This window comes from Mercenaria mercenaria, chromosome 2 (genome assembly GCF_021730395.1).
Source record: "Mercenaria mercenaria strain notata chromosome 2, MADL_Memer_1, whole genome shotgun sequence".
NCBI lineage: Eukaryota > Metazoa > Mollusca > Bivalvia > Venerida > Veneridae > Mercenaria > Mercenaria mercenaria.
Window position 1 is genome coordinate 67,151,223 of NC_069362.1, and position 23,908 is coordinate 67,175,130.

The 23,908-nt window shown below is 33.3% G+C and overlaps 1 protein-coding gene across 1 annotated transcript in view; it reads right to left on the reverse strand.

Moving 5' to 3' along the window:
• Positions 1 to 19,285, reverse strand: part of LOC123564167 (GTP-binding protein Di-Ras2-like) — a 61,880-nt gene extending 42,595 nt beyond the window's left edge. The window contains exons 1-2 of the mRNA XM_045357536.2: positions 19,229 to 19,285; positions 17,238 to 17,339 (exon numbers count right to left, since the gene is read on the reverse strand). The gene's annotated coding sequence lies outside the window, so the exon portion shown is untranslated. The remainder of the gene's footprint in view (positions 1 to 17,237; positions 17,340 to 19,228) is intronic.
• Positions 19,286 to 23,908: the final 4,623 nt, after the last annotated feature.

A 23,908-nucleotide genomic window follows, 5' to 3' on the forward strand; every position in this document is an offset into this window, starting at 1 on the left:
TCTGGAAAGTTCAATTATCAAGCATTAAAACAATACGTAAATGAAATTAATTACTGCAATGTTAATAAAATATGAGTTTTCCCCAGGTAAAATATAAATCACCTAACTTAACGAAAACAACGTCAGGCGCATGTTAACGTAAATTTAGATCCGGGCCTCTACTTTAACAAAAAATTTCATATTGAATTTATTAAACTAGTTTAATAAAATAATAAAATGTACTTTCAATTCATTCAGAGGAATTTTCTAACTGTCGTGCGAACAAAGGACTGAAACAGTTGTCTGTAAAATGTTTGCAAAGTGTTTGAAAAAAAGGTGACATTTATGTACCGAAGGCCAATGGATATTTAAAAAGATGCACTCCTCTATTTCCTCAACACTATACTTCATATTTTTGTGTTTCACATTACATGCCTTGTGTTTCCTTTGCGTATGTTAGGGTTTCACCTGGCGGGGATAACTTTTATTTACACTCTCCTATGAATTTGGAACATGGTGGGAGGTAAGAGTGAGGTTAGATGCACCAAAAACCGGTTTAAGCTCCCCAGTGGTGGTTTTGCTACTGACCGTTCCAAGGCGGTGCCCCACTGTGTTCCTTTGTTTGTTTTGTCCCTGTGTGTTTGCTTTGTGTGTGTCTTTGTGTGTTGATCATGTGTGCGTTTGGGGAGGCCGCGTTTTGAGAACGTGGCTTTCCCCGTTGGATATTCTTCTTTATTTTTTTTCATATTTGAATAGGCACTTAGCAATAAACATATGACAATCGTCGATTCACATTTAACATTTTGGATGTTTTCGTTTGAAAATATAATTTGGTAGACTGCATTTGACATTTGGGGTTAGTCAGCTGGTACTTGGTATTTTTGATATATTTGATACTTGGTATATTTGATATTATTTGGTAATTAGGGCAACGCCATTCCATACCTTTTTCTTCCGTGTCTTGTTCAAACAATAATGACTTCAGTTAACTTTGCAAATTTAAAAAGCAAATGAATCAAGTGATCATCGGGACAGTCTAGTCAGGATATGGAACTCGTCTTCTATATGCAAGCAACACATTTGGACAAGTCTTTTATATACAAGCTATTTACACCTTGACAATATCTTGAAAAAAGTGTTGTATATAAAAACTATATACCAGGCCAGGATATGCAACCAGTCTTTTATAAAAGCTTTAAATACCTACACGTTTTTATATACAGACCTCATCTGGGTAGGATCTGGAACCTGTCTTTTTCATACAGGTCTTTATATACAGGTTATATATAAGGACATTCGAACCCGCCTTTTATTTACAAGTTGTATATATCTGAACCGAACTCTAACACACATCTGGATAAGATCTGGATTCAGTTTTTGCATACAAGCTATGCATCTTGTAGACCTGGAACCTGTCATTTATATACAGTTATTGCATCTCGGCATGATCTAGAACCAGTCTATACAATATACAAGCTATACATCTGCAACTGATCTTTTATATAGCGTTGTATATCTGGACAGGGTCTTCTATACAAGTTATATGTGGAACGTTGTTTGATCAATTGCACATTTATCCACTTCTCTTTCTATAGTATAGTATTGCATCATCAGATAAATAGTATTAGTATTACACTAGTCCAAATAATAGGACGTTTCGTCTAAACTTATTCTGTATATTTCTGTTAGGAAATCCCAAATTGAAATCCATTGGGAACGTTTTCTGGTACATGAACAAAGTTTTTGTAATGATTACATCTCTGAAAATGAATTTATGTTGACATTAAAGCATAAACTAGCCTCGCCGACATTTTATGAATGTATATTAAGTGTTTCTGCAATTGTGAAATCGGCAGTCTGTTTTTTAATGAAACCGCTGTCAGGGTAGATATCTCCTCGCACCTGTCCATCATATTTTCGAAGATTTAAGTCTCTTATTTAAAATCATAAATTAAATTCAACCCATTTGAAGTTTCTACATGAATATTAATGTTTAATTCATTAATGCAAATAAGTCTGAGAAGTATATTATGATTTTTTTTGGATTTTTTAATGTCTTGATTTTCCTAACAGTAAAATGCAGATACGGGTATGGCTTAGAGGGATGACAACTATAAAATATCAGATCATAAAATAAGTTATCCCGATAAGCCAAATGAGTAAGGCTAGTATGACACCAAATTTTAAATGTCGGAGAAAACCTAGCCTAGGGTTTATTGATTGTTTCATGTGGAAACATAAAACAGACACATGCCTTTCACAGAGAAACAGATACATCAATAAACCTGTGATTAAATCAAATCAACGAAACATGTCTTACGTTACTCCAGGGACTGTATGTTTGATAGAAGTTAGTAAAAAGTAAAACCTTACTTTTCTTCAGGAAAATATAGAGTTATCATTATGTTGATTTGTTTAAGAATTATATATACGTAGTTTTTTCTGTACTATAAAATGAATACAGTTTGTTTCACCAAAACAATTTTTTGTTAACATCTTCATATAATCACCGTTAGCTTTCGCTGTTTAAATCGGCTTATATCACAGTGACGTGTATGGAATCCGTAATGGAAACAATACTCAATCAAGTTTTCTTGTGCTTGGTTGCTTTATTTGCTTCAAGAGAAACTCGTTATTGATTCTATTCACAAAATACAAGTTTGTTAAATAGTTTTGGTAAGTTAAGAAGTATGAATTAGATTTGTTTTCTATAAGCAATGTGGTTTCTTTCCTCAAGAAATAAGGAACAATCAATACCGTTATTATTATTATTTTTACATTAAGTATCTACAATAGAGCTCTTTGTAAGTATGTTTCTCAACATTTAACTTCAATTTATTGCAGGCATCATGTACAATGTATGTATTTTGTACGTGCAGAACACACGCACGCACGACCACGTATACAACTCTGCAACCGGCTCTTCTAAGCTAGTAAAGCTCTGGATATATCTCTAAAATATACACAAATTGAAGTTCTAATAAACTCACAACCTATGTCATATTTCTTCTGAAACGATTGCCTACTCTGCATTAACTCACTGTCCCGTAACAAAATGCTTTAAAAATAAGACAACACCAAATGGTATTATGCGTCATTCTAAAAAGGTTTATTCTGTTGGTAAATTTCAACAATTTTGACACCCAAAATGTTTAACGTTCCCGTTTTAAAATTTTAAGGATAGTTTTGTTAGCAAAACAGCATCATATTCATGCCAAAATTGTGTAAAATTTCTACAAAGAATCTTGTGATTTGACCCGATTTTCACAGTGAGGAAACTGCAGTTTTTTGGTCGTAAAATTGATATCACTATAGATGTTTCAAAAATTAAAAATAAAAAAAAGGCCGTACTGCGACTTTCAAATACCTTTGAAATGAGATATAGTTTATTTTTTGGTCTTGCAAATTTAAGCCACAATTCACAAAAACTTTTTTACCGATGTGATGGATGAAACAGCAGACAGTGCCTTGCATTTTAAGCTTGCTTTCTTTAAAATGGCATCATTCTGCTCTTGATATCGCCTGTCATTGTTAGCTGTTTGTTTCTGTTATTTTCTGCAATTCTATAATTTACCTTTTATACAGTACGTAACATGTGTAACAAGCAAATTCGATGAATTGGTATCCCCCGCCGAAAGGGTTTGTAGTGAGGAATGGCAAAAAAATATATCCGGCAAAAAGTTAAGGATCTTACTAAGAAGCAAATAATTTCATTAGTCAAAATCAATTTAACAGAAAATGAATGGGTTTTTTTTGTGTTTTTTTTTTTGGAGTGGGGGGGGGGGGGGGGGGGGGGGGGCGGGGTAGTGACCAAGGCAAGATGGTGACCAGGTGTGGGCACACAACTTCACATATTTATAATAAATGTTCATGGAAAAGAATAAAAGATGTTTAATGTAATTCTACCAGCTAGTTACTCATAAGCTGCGGACGTAGATTTTTCTTTTAATCAAGGGCAATCACTCTAAGAAAAATTGACCAATCCAAAATAGAAATGGACGGGAATCATCGATGTATGTTGGTTCATATTTATTTCAAGTTTCATAAATTGAAATGGCTGCGGACGTGGAATTTTCATTAAATCAAGGGCAATAACTCTAAGGAAAATTGACCAATTAAAAAAAATGACGGGCATCATCGAAGTATGTTGGTTCATATTTATTTCAAGTTTCATGAAATTCTACCGGCTTGTTACTGAGAAATGGCTGCAGACGTGGACTTTCCATTAAATCAAGGGCAATAACTGTAAGGGGAATTGACCAATAAAAAACTTGACGGGCATCATAGCAGTATGTTGGTTCATGTTTATTTCAAGTTTTATGAAATTTTACCTGCTAGTTACTGAGAAATGGCTGCGGACGGACGCATGGACGGACGGACAACGCCATTTCAATACCCGGCCCCCGCCCCCCCCCCCCACCGCCCGATTTAACGGCGGGGATAATAAATAAAATTTATGAAATTCATGAAATTCATTTTTCAAAATAATGGCCTACGAAATTGTACTTATCACAAAGGGGCGGTCTCCATAACGCTGTTTTCCTGGTACAAACAGATTTTGATATATTTTTGCTAACAGTTAGCCTTATGAATGGGCCTTACATCTCGGAAATAGTTAGCCAGTCGGAGCTTTAGTTTTGAGATAATTAGGTTTTAAGTGTGGGTGGGGTAATTTCATACCTGTCCTGTCTTACAGAACAAATAGGTGGATTTCAATGTTTTTATATCAACTGAACTAAAAGTAAACGGATGTAATGTGTACACTATAAACACATTCTGACATGATGTAAGACATTCGATTCTGCAGCAAACCTTTACAAAAAAACGCCACTTCATATGCATTTTGTAGAATCTTATACATTTTGCATCTACCGTCTTTGCGGAAAACCACAACATTTCTTGATACAAGAAGAGAGTAAAACCCCATTTATTGAGAATACTTGTTAATGACTAGACATTACAGAATTATGGGGATTTCTCTGCCTATGAAGTGACTTATTTGCCCTTGAAGTCAGAAAAAGACATGAGAAAAATGCAGAAAATATCAAATTTTCTTATTTCAGAATTTCAATTCATTTATGTGTAAAAGTAACCCTGGCCCATTGATTTATACTGTATTTAACTAAGAAAAAACATTTTATTCATCACTTTCATAAATAGAGATAATCTTCTATTCATTTGGTGTTGCTAATTCTCTACATATTCCTTTACTAGTAAAGGCGTACACAAATGTCAACATCATTTTCATTTTAGCAGTTATATTATCTGCTTCAGTGTATAGCAGAGATTCATTTTGATATTTTAACTGTTTATACATTCAAACCTATATACTGTATTGTCAAATCCTGACTTACAATAAATTAGCTTTAATTTCATAATTTAGCAAATGCTTGTGGTACGTCTTCAGTAATGTGCTGTTTTGTAGATTTGCCTTGTTTGAATAAGGATGTGTCACAATAAAAGAAATAAATGCATAGTGAGTTTTACAATTTTGCAGGTATCATTTTAGGCCCAGTGTCCAATAAATTTACCCTTTTCGCAGTGAAAATAAAATCTGAATCTTCAGCAAAACTGCAACCTCTTTAGCATTGCCCAGTGAAAAAATCCACAGTGATTTTGATACATATATCTATATTTTCATATCTATTGAGATATATCACATACGATCTTTTGCTGGAAGAAAGATTCTCTTTGACATTTGCTCCAAAGTTTTGTAAGTTCATCTTTAGCATTAATTGAAACTTTATTTCATGTTTATTTGGCAAGGTTTTTGCTTTTGCATAACACATTCTGTGCACAAACCATTACTTTATATGTTCTGGTGGAATAAGGAACTGTTCAATGTTTTGTATATCTTGTGTTTATTTGACAAGTTGACCTTGCTTTATTGATAACTTTGTTGTTGAATTCTTATATTGTTTCAACAAAGAATCTGTTTGTGCTTTATTTATACAATATTTTATAACCTGTATGGTTGTAGTGATATACTGTTAATACTTTAATTGAAAGGAATTGAATTTTAAACCTAGGAGGTTATTGTTTTGCATATATAATAACAAGTTTACGTTTGTATACACTTTGTTTTCAATATAATATGGCAAAGTCAAGAGACAAAATCTGCAAAGGCTGCCAAGTCAGATATGGACGTTGGTCCCGACTTAGAAGATTGAATGAACATGATATTTGTGTTTTACCTTCATTAAAAGCAAAGGTTAGTGAAGGTGATCTGCTTTGTGATAAATGTTATGGGATTCAAGCTTCCTCCTTGCCTAAAATCATCTTATGGGAAAGGCAATCTAATTATAATGCCAGCACTTCAGAACTAGAATCACCCACTGAGAAAAAAAATAAAATAAAGCTAAGCATTCCTACAGCAACACCTTCCTCTATGAAGTGCCGTGTGTGTCAAAAAGATAGACATAAACATAAATCTGCCAATATGACAAAGCTTTCGCCAAAACAGAGAGCTGACATATTTATAAAAACAGGCATTATTATTACTGAAGGGGCAAGAGTTTGTTCTTACCATGTAAATGATGGCTGTCTTAAAGAAGACTGCTACAGCAGAGTTACTTCAAAGTCACCATTTACAAATGCCAATAGTAGTGAAATAACACAACTGCTGACTGAGCTGCGCACAGTTGCAATGAAAAAATCTAATACTTTGAATTTCGACAGTGACGAGGCTATGACAGATGAAGACTATAAAAGGTGGACTGGTATAACAAAGCAACAATTCAACACTGTCCATGAATACCTGTCATCAGTACGCTATTCAGCAACAAAGACCCGTACTGACCTTGCAATGTTGCTTGTAAAACTACGAACAAGTTTGTCCTTGGGTGTTATTTCTACATTGTTTGGTGTGAAGAAAAAAAGCTGTAGTAAAGCTATTCATTCTGCAAGGGTAAGCCTAATGTCCAGCTTTGTACCAAAGCATCTTGGTCTGGCACATATAGATAGAAATAAGATCATACCACAGAGTTTGTAAGGGCATTATTTTCAGAAGAGATGGTACCTATATATATATCAAGAAAAGTGGTGATTATTCTTTTCAAAGGCGCTCCTATTCTGTGCATAAAGGCCGTCCACTGATTAAACCAATCATACTTGTGGCAACAGATGGATACATACTCACTGTTCTTGGGCCTTATTTGGCAGATGGGAAGAATACAGATGCTAAAATTACTGAGCATATGCTCAATAGCAATACTGAAGATATTAGAAATTGGTTTAGTGAGGGGAATGTCCTTATCGTTGATCGAGGATTCAGAGATGTAACCAGTTTACTTAATGACTGTGGGATAAAGACGGAAATGCCCCATTTCTTGAAGAAGTGTGAGAAGCAACATAGCACTAGAGAAGCAAACGAGTCTAGACTCGTAACTAAAGTAAGGTGGGTAGTGGAATCTGCTAATGGTCGTATAAATAGTGGGAGGCATTAAGTAATGTCCTTTCAAATTCACAAATACCATTTGCAGGCGATTATGCCAGGATTGTCTGTGCACTATGCAATGCTTTTAGACCACCACAAGAATGATGACATTGGTAAAATCACCTAACAAGCTGCATCAAAAGGTTATTGAGAACAAGTAGGATAAAAAGCGTGTCATTTGGAAGAATATTGATGAGGCTGAATTGGCTGAATTCCCGCAGCTGACAGAGAATGAACTTAGGGACCTGATAATGGGTGTTTACCAAATTCGTCAAGCTAAATCATACGCTAAAGAACATATAACAGAGGATGGAAAGTATGAAATTATGATTCACAAAGAGCATGATGGCATTTTGAAGGCCTAGATCCGTTCGAGATATACCACCAGCAAAACTTACAATTTCTGGATTGAGCACAATACGGGTATAAATCCTATCAGTGGCTGGTATTGTACATGTAGATCAGGGGCTAGGGTGGTCGACTGTTGTGCACATATTGCTTCCGTTCTGTGGTATTTAGGTTTTGAACGTCACCAGCAAAAGGAAAGCCACCCAAAAACACATGATAAATTCATGAATTTTTTGACAGATGCTGCAAATGAGGTAGGGGATACCGAAAGTGACTCCTCAAGTGATAGTAATGCAGAATAACATATATACAATGAAATATCAGAAAGTCAAATCAGAAAACATAACATAAGGAGTTCATATACATCAAACTCTTATATTTCGTTGAAAAGTCTGTATATTTAACCCATTGCTTTCACCAGTACGGCAACACTTAGAGAGTTAAAAAAAAAACTGGCAATATCAAATTGATAGCAACTGAGCAAGAACATATGTTTTTAGAGTTAAGTACAATACAATTGAGCATGGGTTACTTTTACACATAAATGAATTGAAATTCTGAAATAAGAAAATTTGATATTTTTTGCATTTTTCTCATGTCTTTTTCTGATGTTAAGGGGTAATAAGTCACTTTCCATGCAAAGCGCAGAAAAATCCCCATAATTCTGCAATGTCTAGGCATTAACAAGTATTCTCAATAAATTGGGTTTGTCCCTCTTCTTGTATCAAGAAATGTTGTGGTTTTCCGCAAAGACGGTAGATGCAAAATGTATAAGATTCTACAAAGAGCATATGAAGTGGAGTATTTTTGTAAAGGTATGCTGCAGAATCGAATGTCTTACATCATGTCAGTATGTGTTTATAATGTACACATTACACCTCTTTACTTCTAGGTCAGTTGATACAAAAACATTGAAAACTACCTATTTGTTCTGTAAGACAGGACAGGTATGAAATTACCCCAACCACACTTAAGACATAATTATCTCAAAACTGAAGCTCAGATTGACTAACTATTTCTGGGATGCAATGCCCATTCATAAGGCTAACTGTTAGCAAAAATATATCAAAATCTGTTTGTACCAGGAAAACAGCCTTATGGAGACCGCCCCTTTAAATTTGTAAAACGGTGTAAAAGATTTTTTTCTGGTTTAGTGTTAACAAAACATTAAACACAACATTACATTGTGTGAACAAACAGTACAAATGTTTACGAGTAGTTTTGCATCTCTCTTTCTATATATACCTTAAACATGTTTGTCTAACTATCCAACATTACAGCATGCACTTTGCAAGGAGATAATTTAAAAAGAGGGAAAAAATGGAAAACATCTAATAGAATTTAAGAATTACATTTGTTTTTAAGACTCGCTGGCATGTGTCCTGCGCCTCGGTAGCCTAGTGGTAGAGCATCCGCTTCGAGTGCGGGAGGTCGTGGGTTCTATCCCCGGCCGCGTCATACCAAAGACAGAATAAAAACATATAAAGCAGTACCAAAATATTCATTGGATGAAATTTAACAAATGACTAGGTGCTGTCATCCGAAATCTACTTAAACTATTATCTAATCCCTGCAAAGAAAGTCGTGGAAATCACTTCATGCAGCACAAACACACGCACATACAAGACGTCAATCGGATTGCTTGGTATTAAACATTTATATCACTTCCTCCGATTATTAAAATGAAAGCTTCACAAAACTGCTGCCTTTTTAATAGCCTTACCATCCTTGTTGGAAGAAAACGACATGATTTGTATAACTTGAATGTAACCGCACTTTGATACTTATCTTTGTTTTTCAAGTTTATTTTGAACGTGTACTATTGGGGATATTAAGATTCGTGCGTTTAAGTGCTTGTTGAAAAAAACTCCAAATTTGGTTGTATTTTCTTAGTTATAAGAACATCCTAAACTTTGTGTAACAGGGCATTTGTTTTATTTGTTGGTATTTTTACGCTACCAATGATGACAATTATAACAAATCAGACATTTACTGAGGCAAAAATATTGATGGCTAAACCCTGAACGCAGGTGCGTTTCAATTGTTTATATTTTCTTCTTTCGCTTCACTCTAGGTAAGTATGAAATCATTGTATATTGGCAGGAATAAAATAAGCGGTATGAAATCGGCATTAGCGGTATCCATTGTATAGTTGTCTTAAATACACCATAGAAATTTACAGTAATTATCGCAGCGGTATCAATGACCGGATACGACAGGGTAAAACTCCTCCTGAGGCAGACAATGTGCCGAGACTATTAAAAGGCACTTGTCCTTTGGTTAACATTATTAACCTACCAACACAAAAGCAAAGGCTATCTGAACTAGATAGACGACTGTTTATATATCCTAAGTCCAAATGCATTAGCAGTCATTTACAGAACTTAACAGGACCCAAGGTGAAGGTGGTATGCTGGAAAATACAGCAAGTGAAAGACAATAGCATACTTATTGCTCTGACAAAACAAAGCACAATTACTTGAAATGAGCTTATCCAACCGAGATGTAAACATACAATGCATATTTTTTACAAAATAGGAATTCAAATTAATCAGCAAATTCAGCGAATTTATATCCACCACCGAATATGTAATGAGTGGACTATGCTTTTTAATACATTTAATTTCAAGATATACACAAGTAATGTACAAATGAACCTTGCAATTGTTTGTTGCTTCCTATAATTTACAAAATCAAGGAGGGCATGGTGGGGTGGGTATTGTCCTATAATGATCTATAGTTTTACTTAAGGTATAGGTCCATGTTTCGGAGAAAAAAGTTCGAACGTCATCAAATCATAGAAAGAAAGCATTGTTTTACATGAAAATTTAACAGCGTATAAAACATTTATATTATTCTACAAAACCATTGTCAATTTACTGATATATATATTGAATTCCGGAAAGGGACTGCATGAAGGGGCCACACTTCTGGACAGTTCAGCGGCTTTAAAAACACACCATTTTCTAAAAGCTGTTACATGTCTTCGTTTTGATGCATTTGCAACATCGTGCGAGTGTTTAAACTTTACATAACTAGGTAAAACATCGTTTTTGACAATTGTTTACATTTATTTCGTTACAAATGGCATTCTTATTTAAAGGGGGACAACTCATTAAGAATATTTTAAGTATCCAACTCTGTGGGACAGAACAGTAAAACATGTATTGGACAGATAAGTTGTTTGTCAAAATGCTGTTTATTTACTAAAAAAATCGGTTGTTTTGTGATATACTGCTAAACCTTAAGTTTCATGAAGAGCAATAAAAAATGTTACTTTTTTGTGGGAATTTATGAACTTTAGAAAAACTAATGAAATGCAATAAATCTTCGTGAAAGATATTTATGCACCACCGCCCTATAGTTATTTATATTAGTTCCAGATTTCATGAAGATCCATTAATGGATTACTGTATTACGTTGGAATTTATGGATTGTAACATAATTAAAGGGCTAAAGTTGATGAAGTGATCCTGACTAAATTGCGAGTGCACCTACGCCCTATAGTGAACTATATTTGTGTACAGTTTCACAAAAATCCATCAGTAGGTTACACAGATAGTCAAAACTCCCTATTTTACCAAATAATCTGCTTTTACTGTGTCAAAAGGAATAATACTACATGTGAGCAAAGGTCACCTCGCATAATTAATCATTATGTGATTTGTGGTGGTCTTGTTAAACTATTTTCTTGGCTTTTCTTGGGTTATAAACATTTTCTTCTTTTTTCACATCAAGGGAAAAAACTCTTTCTTAACATGGTCAAAGGGAATAATATAAAATTCGAGCAAAGATCATATGCTAATCAATAAATATTAGAAATTTGGTGATTCTAGCTTAAATACTTTCTGAATAATTAGCATTCCTTTTAAAACAAATCAAGGGAAAACTGTACTTTTACAGGATCAAGGATGTGACCAAAGGTCATGTGTTAATTAATAATTATTTGAGGTTTGGTGATTCGAGCTTAAATACTTTTTGAATTATTAGCTATTTCAATTAGTTTTTTGGTCAAGGGAAATAATACTACATGTGAGTGAAGGTCATATGCTTATTAATAATTATGTGAGGTTAAATATTTTTTGAACTATAAGCATTTTATTTTCGGACGAACGGACGAACAGCCGGACGGAAAACACCAAAACAATATCCATCCGCCTTCTGCGGGGGATAATAATTTAAGCTATAGTTGGACAAAAAGTGTCCGATAACCAGTTCTAAACGTGTAAACACATGTCATCTATAATACAATTGTCAATAAATAATGCTGCAATTTTGACAGACTAAAACTGCGTTATATTATTATAAGGTGTCAAAGGAGTTCCGCAAGCAAATATATAAAAGATGTCTTTCATGGAGAAATGATAATTTGCTGTTCAGGCGTGGGATTCCGGCGTAGGATTAAGCTGTAATTCTGAACCACGTACATCTATAATGATGGCGTATTTCATTTAATAATGAAAAATAACGATATTACTGCACGACATATGTGATATCGTTCCAATAAATAATGTTGCTGTATTCGTAACAGTAAGATATTTTCACCTTTAAATTAAATTTATAAGAATAGCGATGTCTCTTTCATTTATACCCACCTATATGTAAGACAATTATTTTATTTTTGTTGGGTTAAACGTCGCACCGACACAATTATAGGTCATATGGCGACTTTCCAGCTTTTAATGGTGGAGGAAGACCCTAGGTGCCCATCCGTGCATTATTTCATCAAGAGCGGGCACCTGGGTAGAACCACCGACCTTGCATAAGCCAGCTGGATTGCAATTATATTTATATCTGACCTTTATAATAACACTATTATATATAAGTTAATACGCAATATTTTTAGAAATTATATCGATATGATAAAAATTAGCAACAATGTCTGTGAAAAGGTATAACATCAAGCACAATAAACGCCAAGTTCATATAGCATTGAATTAGGTGCGCCACTGCTTCACCGCTGGATTATACAGAGTAAGTACAAACATGTGTTTTGTTTTCTCTGGAAATGTCTCCCTCTTTAATCACAGACATTCCCTAGCTTTTAGTCTATTGTGTGAGTGTCTTCAGTAGCTTCTGGTTGATCATTTCATTTATAACTTGTCGATGTGCATTTTTTTTTTGTTATAACATTGCATTCAATTGACTTAATGTGACCATCCTCCTTTTGAACAAGTGCCACTAGATTCGCGCATCCTGGTAATAAGGTGTAAAACTCAGTTGAGGTGAAGATCTGACGATTGCTTTCATTCACACCTTATACCCTGTCTGCTGACGATGTATTTAATCAACAAAATTGGCGTTGCACAGTAGGCGGGTGCTATTTTAATTATTCTAATATGCTTTTCTCTGTTACAACTCTCTTACGCTAGAATGACGTCACGTTATCGTGCGGTGACGTCATTGTTTTTGTTGCGACCAAGAAAGAGCGCTGCTATATTTTATCTACTGTTTTAGATTAAGGGCATATTAGAATCGAAATAATTTATACCAAAACCGTATTTTAACACTATTTATTCACTCGGGCGGTAATATGTCATACAAATAATTTCACTCGGGCTGCGCCCTCGTGAAATTATTACGCCCGACATATAACCGTCCATCGTGCATAAATTAGTGTTAAAACACTCTTTTGCTATAAATTATTTCTTAAATAAATGATTTTATCAAGACTATAGAGTTGACGAGACTTTTTATGGCGGAAAAACGATTAAATAGTGATGTTATTTCTAAAGTTAAATTTTCAAATTAGAATTTGATAAGTAAATAATCAATTAAATGATTAATGATGTTTACAAGATGTTATCGGTGTTTAGCCAATAGTTTGAATATAAGTTATAATTAGAATGACAGTACCAGCAAAATCTTTATTGTGAAATATTTACTTGTCATGCCATAAAAGGGGAGTTGTAGGTATTAAAACCTTATATGAATCGCCGGTGCATACTGTTAGTGCTATATGACCGCTATATATTCAATACAAGTTTTTGGCGCTAATGATAAAACTGAGAAAGATATTTTTGATAAAATGTAATGAAACCGTTATTGAACAACTTGCTGGTCGATTGTCAAAACGGTGTGCCCTCCGTCCTTCGGCATTCTTTTGAATATTGACCAGCAAGCTATTCAATAAGTGTTTAACAGTTACTGTAATTAAACGTAATTAAATGCTGTTGCATATATTCAGCTGTTCAATATTTATAGGTTGTTAGCTTTGGATCGAGAAATATGCACGAGTTTTGCATCGGAAATATTGCACGACTTTAGGAGCGCAATATTCTGCCGCTAAAGAACGAGTGCATACTTCCTGATGCAAAGATAATAACCTTTGTATTACATACGTATCTACATATAAAATGTAATGAAGATATTATGAATTTGTTCAATAACTTAAATAAGATTGACAATACTGAACTAAATAAAAGAATTAATGCAACGATACACAATAAATTACGCCACGCACCCGATATGAAATTCAGACGTCAGTGTATGGAAAAATATTGACGTTTCCGGTACCATTGTAACTTAACGGGGAATAGAAACGAGTATGTAATAAGATTAAATTATGATGAAACCTGAGGATTTTACATTTGTATTTCCCTAGCATTGTAATTTTCATGTGTCACTAGCATTATTAAAATACGTAGTTTGATCTCCCTGACAAAAAGACGATATACAGTGATTGGTAGTCATTGACAAGTAACGATATACATTATTTTGATTTACATTCCTTGACAAAGGTTGATAAATGTTGAATGATGTTCACTGAACCGTGACAACTGACGTGCTGTTGACCGCTGCTTTTGAGTACTCGACCAAATTGTTAACGGATCCCGCTTGACATGTAAAGACAAACGTTGATTGGTGCCTCTGGACACATGGCCGTCAATGTTTTTGATCCCCCTGAACACGTGAAGATGTATGTTGGCTGGTGCTTCTGGATACCTGACCACCAGTGTTTAATGATCCCTTAGAAATGTGAAGATTTTCGGTGGTCAGTGCTTCTTGACATGTGATCGTAAATGCTGGCTGATACTCTAGACATGTATCGGGAGTCGTGAACACGTAACTGTCAATGTCAATCAATGTTTCTGGACACGTTACGCTAAAACATTGATTGATATTCATCGAGTCTCCTTGAACTATAGCGATTTACCTTGATAGATGCTCATGTCCACCTGATAATATATGTGTGCCGATGCTAGCTTCTGTATTTGTGACGATTAAAAGTTGCTTGATGCTCTTTGAACCATGACAAGACCTGGTTGTATATGATCCTCGGCTCGTGACTATTAACGCTAATGGATGCTCCTGGACACGTGACTTTATACGTTGATGAAAACTCTTTTAAAGCAAGGGTTTAACTGTCCGATACTGATTAATCTGACGTATTAGACTGAAAAGCCCTCGCCTTGAAGAGCTCTTTATGGTCGTCTCCATTGTAAAGTTGGTAAATAATTCAACAGTTTATTTGCTATTATATTTTCCTGGCGTCTGGCTATAATAACACTTGGTCATAGTTGCTTTGTTTTTCGACACTCTTCCTTGTTTTGTTTTCATACTTACACTGTAAGCAAACTTTGGATTTTATTTCCTTTTTTCAATATAAAAACATATCAATCGAGACTTAAAATGCAACAAAACATAACGAAACATACATCACAGAGTTATGTTTAGAATAAGGAAGCTTTTTCATTTGTATAGTTGTCGTTGGTCGTTAATTTGGTTCAATTGTGTGTGCTCGTCTCAAACACTTGCAATTATTCCTGCAAATTTCTAGTATAATTCTATGCCGAACGATGACACCGTGAAGTGTTCGTATAAATTTCATCATAAACAAAGAAATTCAGTGAGTTTATATCCCCGCCGAATAAGTTGTTTTGTAAATGTGGGAACTACACTTTGAAAGATATTTGATTTTAAGATATACAGAAATTATATAAAAGGACCCTGCAACGGTTTGTTGCTTCCTAGTTTTACAAAATCATAGGGGAAAACTCTGCCCTTTAGTGTTTTATATTTGTATCAAGTTTCATGAAGATCCATCAATGGGTTACTTACTTTGTTTTATGGGAATTTCATGAAAATGTATGAACAATTAAAGATCAATAACTCTGAAGTTACTGGAAAGATCCTGATAAAAGATGTACATGCACCATCGCACTGTAGAGGTCTGTATTTCTGTAAAATTTTATTAAGATCCATCAATGGATTACTTTGTTTTGTGGGCATTTATGGATTGTTAAATTATTAAAGGGCAATACAAGTTGATGAAGTTATCATGACTAAACCAAGCATGCACCACCGCCCTATAGTGATCTACATTTTTATTAAGTTTCATGATGATCGATTGATATATGACTCAGATACAGTAAAAATCCCTTTTTTAAACCCAATTAAGGGGAAATTGTTTTTTCCAAGTCAATGGGGATAATACTATATGTGAGCAAAGGTCGTGCGCTAATTAATCATTATATGAGGTTTATTGATTCTAGTTTAAATTCTTTTTAATAATTTTCATTTGTTTTCCAAACAAATCAAGGGAAAAACCTCTTTGATTGGGTCAAGGGGAAAATACTACATGTGATTAAAGGTCATGTGCTAATAGATATTTATGTGAGGTTTGATGAAATACTATTCAAATGATAAAAGTTTTGAATTTCGATCGGACGTACTCACGCACGCATGCACGGACGTACAGCCGAATATTTAAAAGCTCACACTATTTAAGTGGAATAATTTACTTTTACATGGGTCCTCAACTGTGAACATGTATTAGTCTATATTTTAGATGCGTGCGTTTGTCATATCAATAAGTATATATGGATGTAGTACAGTTAACCACTGGGGAGAAGGTATGATAACTGGTGTACAAACGTGTACATACTATTCCAGAATCAACTGCATATAATTGGTCTGATGTTTACTCCCAGGGTGACGTTTCTGAGAACGTAAGTACTGTAGATTGTTGTAAGAGGTATAATCAAGAAGTAGGTCATATTGGCAAGGTAGTTTTACATGTGACTGGCCTTACTTTGTATTGGTTTCAGGTCTTTGATATTCATTTACTTGATGTGTGAAAACGAAAGATTCTTAGAAAAAGACTATAAATTAATATGCGCTGTCCACATTTATACCATATTCCGTTGAAAGACAAATGTTGTACATCTCCTTCCAGCCAAATGAACATGTATGTAATGTTACTGTATGTTTCTATGTTAATAACAGGACATGATTGAAAATGATTAAAAACATTAAAAGATTATAATAAATAGCTGTTCTAATCTGTAAATATTTTCAGTTAAAATCTTCAGAATATATAATGGTTACAGTGATGTAACTTGTGGTTATACAGTACACATTAATGACGAATGCAATACACGTGTCATAACGTGTCATAGATAATTAAGTGCTTCAGTTTAACTTGATCTAACTCTAAATCAGACACAATTTAACAATGTATCTAAAATCTTACCTGAAATGTAGAAGTACCATTTAAGATGCAGTAATACATTCGTCACATTCGTTAAAATTTCCTGTAACGGCTTTTAAAATGTCACTGAGAAATTCCCATTGCCTGAAAACAATTAATACATACAAAGTGTCCTCAAAGACAAATCAAGTAGTCGATTTTTAATATCACCTCATTACAATTTTTTTTTACGGAAACATTCCCTTAACAAGTATTGCTCTTAAGTGATGGCATAGTTTAGAAGTATAATTTTGTATTACTATAGGAAAACCAGAACATCCAATAATTATCTGTTTCTGACAGCCAAGTACTACGGTGACAGCAATAGAATCTAATTCATTACGTTCTTGCAGTGATAAGCTATCTCTAATAGCATGGCAATAGGGTGATAACTAACCTTTAAATGATATCTGTCTTAGGATCAGACTGACCGTTTAGCCTATTAAGATTTCAACTTATTAGTAGAAAGTTTGCTGATATACATATAACAAAACGAGGATTTATTTGAATGACTGTATTAGATAAAGCTTGATATAAGTTATTCAAATAGGAATCACACTGCAAATTAATACCTTAAATGCTGTTGGATGATGTAAAACTGTTATAAATTATACAATACGAAACCCTCACTTTATGTTTTTACAACTCTAACGTCATCGGAGTGAAAATAGAAAGAAAATATATCGCTTTCAAAAGATCTACAAAGATCAATTTTATTTCTTGAGTTTCGACTTTAAAAGAATATACAGTAGATACTTCGATTACAAAGCTATGTTTATTGCTAATATGGAATTTGTGCCTCTTCCCTCAAACATCTCAAAATATTTCTTATTTTTCCTCCGAGATAACAAGCTATCACAAGCTCATTATATTGGCAATAAATCAAGCTTGCTTTTTTCATGACTATCAATTGGTTTAGTCATTCAGTTTTTTTTTCTATGAAATGAATGAGAATGCTGGTTTTTGAGTCATAGAAAACTGTGCTGATAGATGATCCCTTATAATCACGAAACGCAAGTATATTACATGTAACTGTAATCGACAAACCAACAAACTGGGAATTCATTTTTGTCACAAATGCCTTAACTACAGTTCGACGCTATATGTTTAATATATTTTGTTATGGATACCTCATTCAAGACCGGGAATACAAGTTTTTCAAGGAAAACATATTTTTATGTAAACATCCACTTTATTCTACGACGTTCATTACGTTCGTCAACATTTTCGAATATTTGTTGTAATATTGTTTATATTTGTTCCTATCACTCAGTTTTTATTACAGTCTGTGCATATTGTTTGTATATGTTGTACATCAATTTACAATTTGTTGCATTTTTAAATACATTTTCATTATCCTGATAATATCATTAAGATACATGTAAATAAGGTATTAAATTGATATATTACACAAATTACTATGGAAATCCTGATCTTGCATTACAAATGTCAAAATGACCTTTTTTCAATTAATTCATGTAAAACTATTATTTGATTCGCAAAGTCCGAGTTTTTATGAAGACTGGATGTAGATAAAAGTTATATTCTGAACAACTTTTAGCAAGTTCTGAAATTTAGAAATATAAATGATTCTAATTTAAGGTAAAAGAAAATTTAGATTTTTGTTAACTTTGTATTATGGACTATTTGATTTTTTTACAAAACAAGTTTTTCAACTTGTATTTTAAAGATTTATTCGACAAATATAGTGACAATAGAAACTCTAAAACTATCTGTGCTCATAATGTCCTTATTTTCAATAATTGATTACATCCTACATTTTACCGTCAACTGAAAACTGAATAAGATATTCTGAAAATTAGGTATATAATCCTATTTCCGCCCGTGAAGTTCCTTAGACTGATATATGAATTATCTTATACCTAACGCAGAATGAAGGGTAAACTGTGTAACTGTTTTAAATTTAATTGACAGCATTTGTTCATAGTCATTTTATTTCAAGTTTACTATAACTACATATTTGAATCACTGACCTGTTTGTGCAACATCTTACTTCCAATTTTCATTTCATAGTACCGTAAGAATATCACACAATGTCTGTAAAAGGCAATACGACTGCAGAATATTTATATTGTCGGTGACGCTAGGAAAAGCCAATATCTGTCTTCATACAATATGCGATACAATCATTATATCTTCTAGAATCTCTGTTTGTATTTGTATCACTGCAGGGTGGTATTATTAACAGGCTTCAAAGTCATACTACAATGCAGATTGAAAAGTGAGCGACACTATTGGCCGATGTTGTATTTGATATTATATAAGAAACCAATAATAATTACAGCCTGTATCTCTTAGGTAGGTTTATCAGTTCTTTTTTTTAATTTATTACAAACCTTACATTTTCTTAAATGAAATTGCAGTTCACTGCTTCAATTTTCAAGTTAATGCAACAGGAAGTTTCATATAAAAGTTTTTATTTCAGAAAAGAGGGCAATATCGCACCAAACATAATATTTTTATATCTTCTGTTTTACTCTCAACAACCAGCACGACGTGCTTGCATGAGCTACGGTTTGTTGGTATGAAGATTATTATACACGAGTGTCTTTTATTGATAGAGGATATAAGACCATACTAAACTGAAAAAGTGTTCATCCGATTTTTCCTTTAAAAACTAACAAGTAAGGCGGCAAGCGAAAAATATATTTGAGGGAAAAAGAAGGAAATATCTGTTTTGTTTTCTTTTTGCTCCAGTTTAACTAAAGACAAACAGAACGCAAAACACTTTGGCATTAACAATAATGCACCAGTAATAGATAATGCAAGAAAATCCAATCAGTATGAGTGGAAAAACTGTAGAACAGGTATTTCAATATATGGTTGCAAATATTTATGAAATATCAAATTTCTAAATGTATCCATACTAATAACATAGACATATATGTGATCTGAATTTTTACTGTAAAATATTAACTGAATTTCTAAAACTGGTCAGAAGACAACTTGTATATTATGATGTACTTACTTCACCCACTTTTGTGAGTGAGTTAGATTTTACGGCGAACCGACACAAAAAGGCCACATATTGCCGAAAACACGCGCTTTGAAAACGTAAATTGTAAAGCATCTCTAAAAACAATTATGTAAAAATGTATAAACATATAAAATGTAAAGCACATTGTAAAGCACGTCTAAAAACATTTATGCAAAAACGTATATAAAGGGTTAAAATATTAGTGACAAACAACAATATTGCAAAATGTGTAAAGAAAAATATATGATTTCAGATTTTGTGATAAATGCCTATCTGCTTTAAAAAGGACAAGATATTGCTGACTGAAATGTTTTCAAACAACTCCTTCAAAGATTGAACGTCATAGTATGTACTGCGTTGTGGAACGAAGTCCACACAGTCCACTAAAATATGTTTAATAGTAAGCGGTGTCTGACATGTGACATTCAGGTTGTTCTTCTTTGTTCAGAAGATAAGAATGAGTAAAACGGGTATGACCTATTCGACAACGAGAAAGAACAACTTCTTCCCTGCGAACAGATCTGTTCCCTTGGTGCCATTCACCTAAAGTAGGTTTAACATCATGAAGTTTATTGAACAAAGCATTGTTCCATGACGATTGCCATTTAGATAAAATGTATTTTTTGACATTTGGCCTAAAATCAGTATATGGTAATTTCATATTAGATTGTGATAATAAAAGGGATTTCTTTGCTGCAGTATCAGCATCCTCGTTTCCATCAATACCAACATGACTAGGAATCCAACAGAATATGATAGACCTTTTGAAAGATAGTGCATGAACCCCGAGAAGAATATTTTGAATGAAAGGATTTTCCATGTTTCAGTTGTGAATTGACTGTAAAACAGAAAGCGAGTCGGAAAAAATAATAAACTTTTCTTCACTATATCTTGATATAAAATTTAGGGCCAAATCAATAGCTTTTGCCTCGGCTGAAAATGTATCCTTAGAACAGGAAATAAAACATAAACAGAAAAGTGACATGCATCGAAACGTAATTCTCCTTACGAATATCATGGAGATTGAAGTTATCAAATAAATTCTTTGCAAATAATATAAACTGCGTAAGGAGGTGTAACTAAATGCAGTTACAAATACGTATTATGATGCATTAATAGTCGATGTGTCTAGTATGAAACAAATCAAGCACGTAATATTTTGCTTTGATGCGTTCTATCCTTCCAAAGGATCTTTTTATAGATTATATTGACTTTTACAATAGCAGTTTTTATGTGCCGTACGGCGACTGTAACACGCCTCCACGTATTAGGCTCGGTGTTGTTACATTTTCTGGTCCTTTGGGATCATGGAGTACATATATTGTAACCATAGTACTGTAGCATTCAGATTAAGCCTGTGCTACGTGGTGTGATAGATTTTGCACATTGCACTGTCTCCCACATGAACAGACACAATCATACAGATCATACTACAATTTTGCTTGGTTGCTTTCTATGCTTCCAAGGGATCTTTTTTTATTAATTATTGTTATTTGAGCCCATAAGATATTAAATTATATTACTAACACGAATTTCTATTGAAATTCTTGATCTTGTATTTCATATGTTAAAATGACCTATTTTCAATAAATTTATGTTAAACTATTTGTTGATTCGCAAAATCCGAGTTTTTTTATATGAAGACTGGATGTAGATAAAATTCTATTCTGAACAACCTTTAGCAAGTGACACTTAGGACAGTTCTGAAATTTTGATATATAAATGATATTTTAATTTAAGGTCCAAAAATGCATTTTTGTTAACTTTGTATTCTGAACTATTTAAATTCATTACAAAACAAGTTTTCAAATATTTCACTTCCAAATGTAGCAAACTAAGTAATCTTGAAAGACTTTTAAAAGATTTTTTTTCAACATTGAAACTTTAAAAATAATTGTGCCCATACTGTCCTTCATTTCAATAACTGATTACGTCCTATATTTTACCATCAACTGAAAACTGATTAAGACATTTTTCTGAAAATTAGGAATAATTTCCGCCTGTGAAGTTTCTAATTATCTTATACCTAACGCAGAATAAAGGGAAAAACTGTGTAACTATAATTTTTATTTTTAATTTAATTTTTTTTATAGATTTTATAATTTATTGTTATTTGAGCCCATTTCAAGAGAATTTGGGTGTTATTATGGTCATTTGTTATTGTAACGTCCATAGACGTACTTAAAATGTATCAGAGCATTGCTTTTAGCCAGAGCGCAAAGAAAGCAAAAAAAACAAGGATATATCTTTCTGAACAAATTAAAAGCGGGAATTTTCAATGTTGTGAGGCCCCCTACGCGTTTCGAGGATTTCTAGTGCTGCACAGTCAATTAATTAACATATCTGCAGATGTCTATAAATTGATTTTCGTACTTATAGCATGTGCAAATGTTGAGTTCTGCTCAACACAGGGCTAGAGGGCGTGTAGGTAGCATGCAGTTATACTGCAACATTGTCATTTTGGAGTTCCACTTTTTTATTCTATGATTCCAAATGGCCGAAAAATATCATGGAATAATGCAGCAGTGCCATAAAAAGATAAATAAACATTAAGTGTTTCAAACATTTTATAACACGGACCTTTTTGTTGACTGAGGATAGACATTCATTCATTTTTTTTGTTAAATGATCAATGTGTATTACGTCGTTTCTCTGTTAAATATAGTGTATTCTTTATAAAATTCATACATCAAAGTTACTTCATAACATATTCAAATGTCATTGATTTTATCTTTGGCTGTCTGGAACACCTATTTCAAATATATCTCATTTATCAAGGCTGTTATTAGTCAAATTGCTATTATATCTGATACAGGGATTTGTTTCACAGAAGATATGCCTTAGGTACGTGTCTAGCAATCATTTTTATTTTACATTTACGACACCTTTATGGTTTTCTTAACTAAATGTTTTCCAAACTATTACAGTATTTGTGCAAATTGTTTGAAATGTAAAACAAATGGACATAGTTAAACCTCTTTTAAAGGCATGGACATCAAATCCGGAGAATGAACATGTTATTTAGTACAGTCATTATCTTGGAAGAATCATGAACAGTACCATTTGTTTTAATAAAATATTGATTGTTAATTCATGTTTCTGAAAGGAATACGTCATCGGCAATAATAAAAAAGAATAAAAGTACTGAATAATGCCATTAACCGGATTTCTGTGACATCTTTGGTGACACTGAAACAAGAATGTAACGAAAATGTTGCTTTTCTTTGGAAAGAAATGTACTTGGCAGCAGTGATGTAAATACTAAGTATTTTTTTCCTCATTGGAACGATGTACACATTCATTCGTTTAAAAGTGTAATGTTAAAAATGATTTTTATGTATATATTGATAATAATAGTTTCTCTGCATATAAAAATAGTGCTGTGTCTATAATAACAGGTTCTTTATTAAAGCTTAGTCTTACATTTTGAGAACACATTTCAAACAACACCAAATCGGAAAGAAAGGGTTGTTGCAGATGACAATTAAACAGCAAATAAAACATGTATGTTACTCTACAAAACAATTGTTAGTTTACTGATCTATACATTGAATTTCAGAAAAGGACTGCATAAAGGGGCCACATTTTCGGACAGTACACGCCTTTAAACACTCACCGTTTTCAAAGAACTGTTATATGTCTTCGTTTTGATGCATTTGCAATAATGTCCTATTGC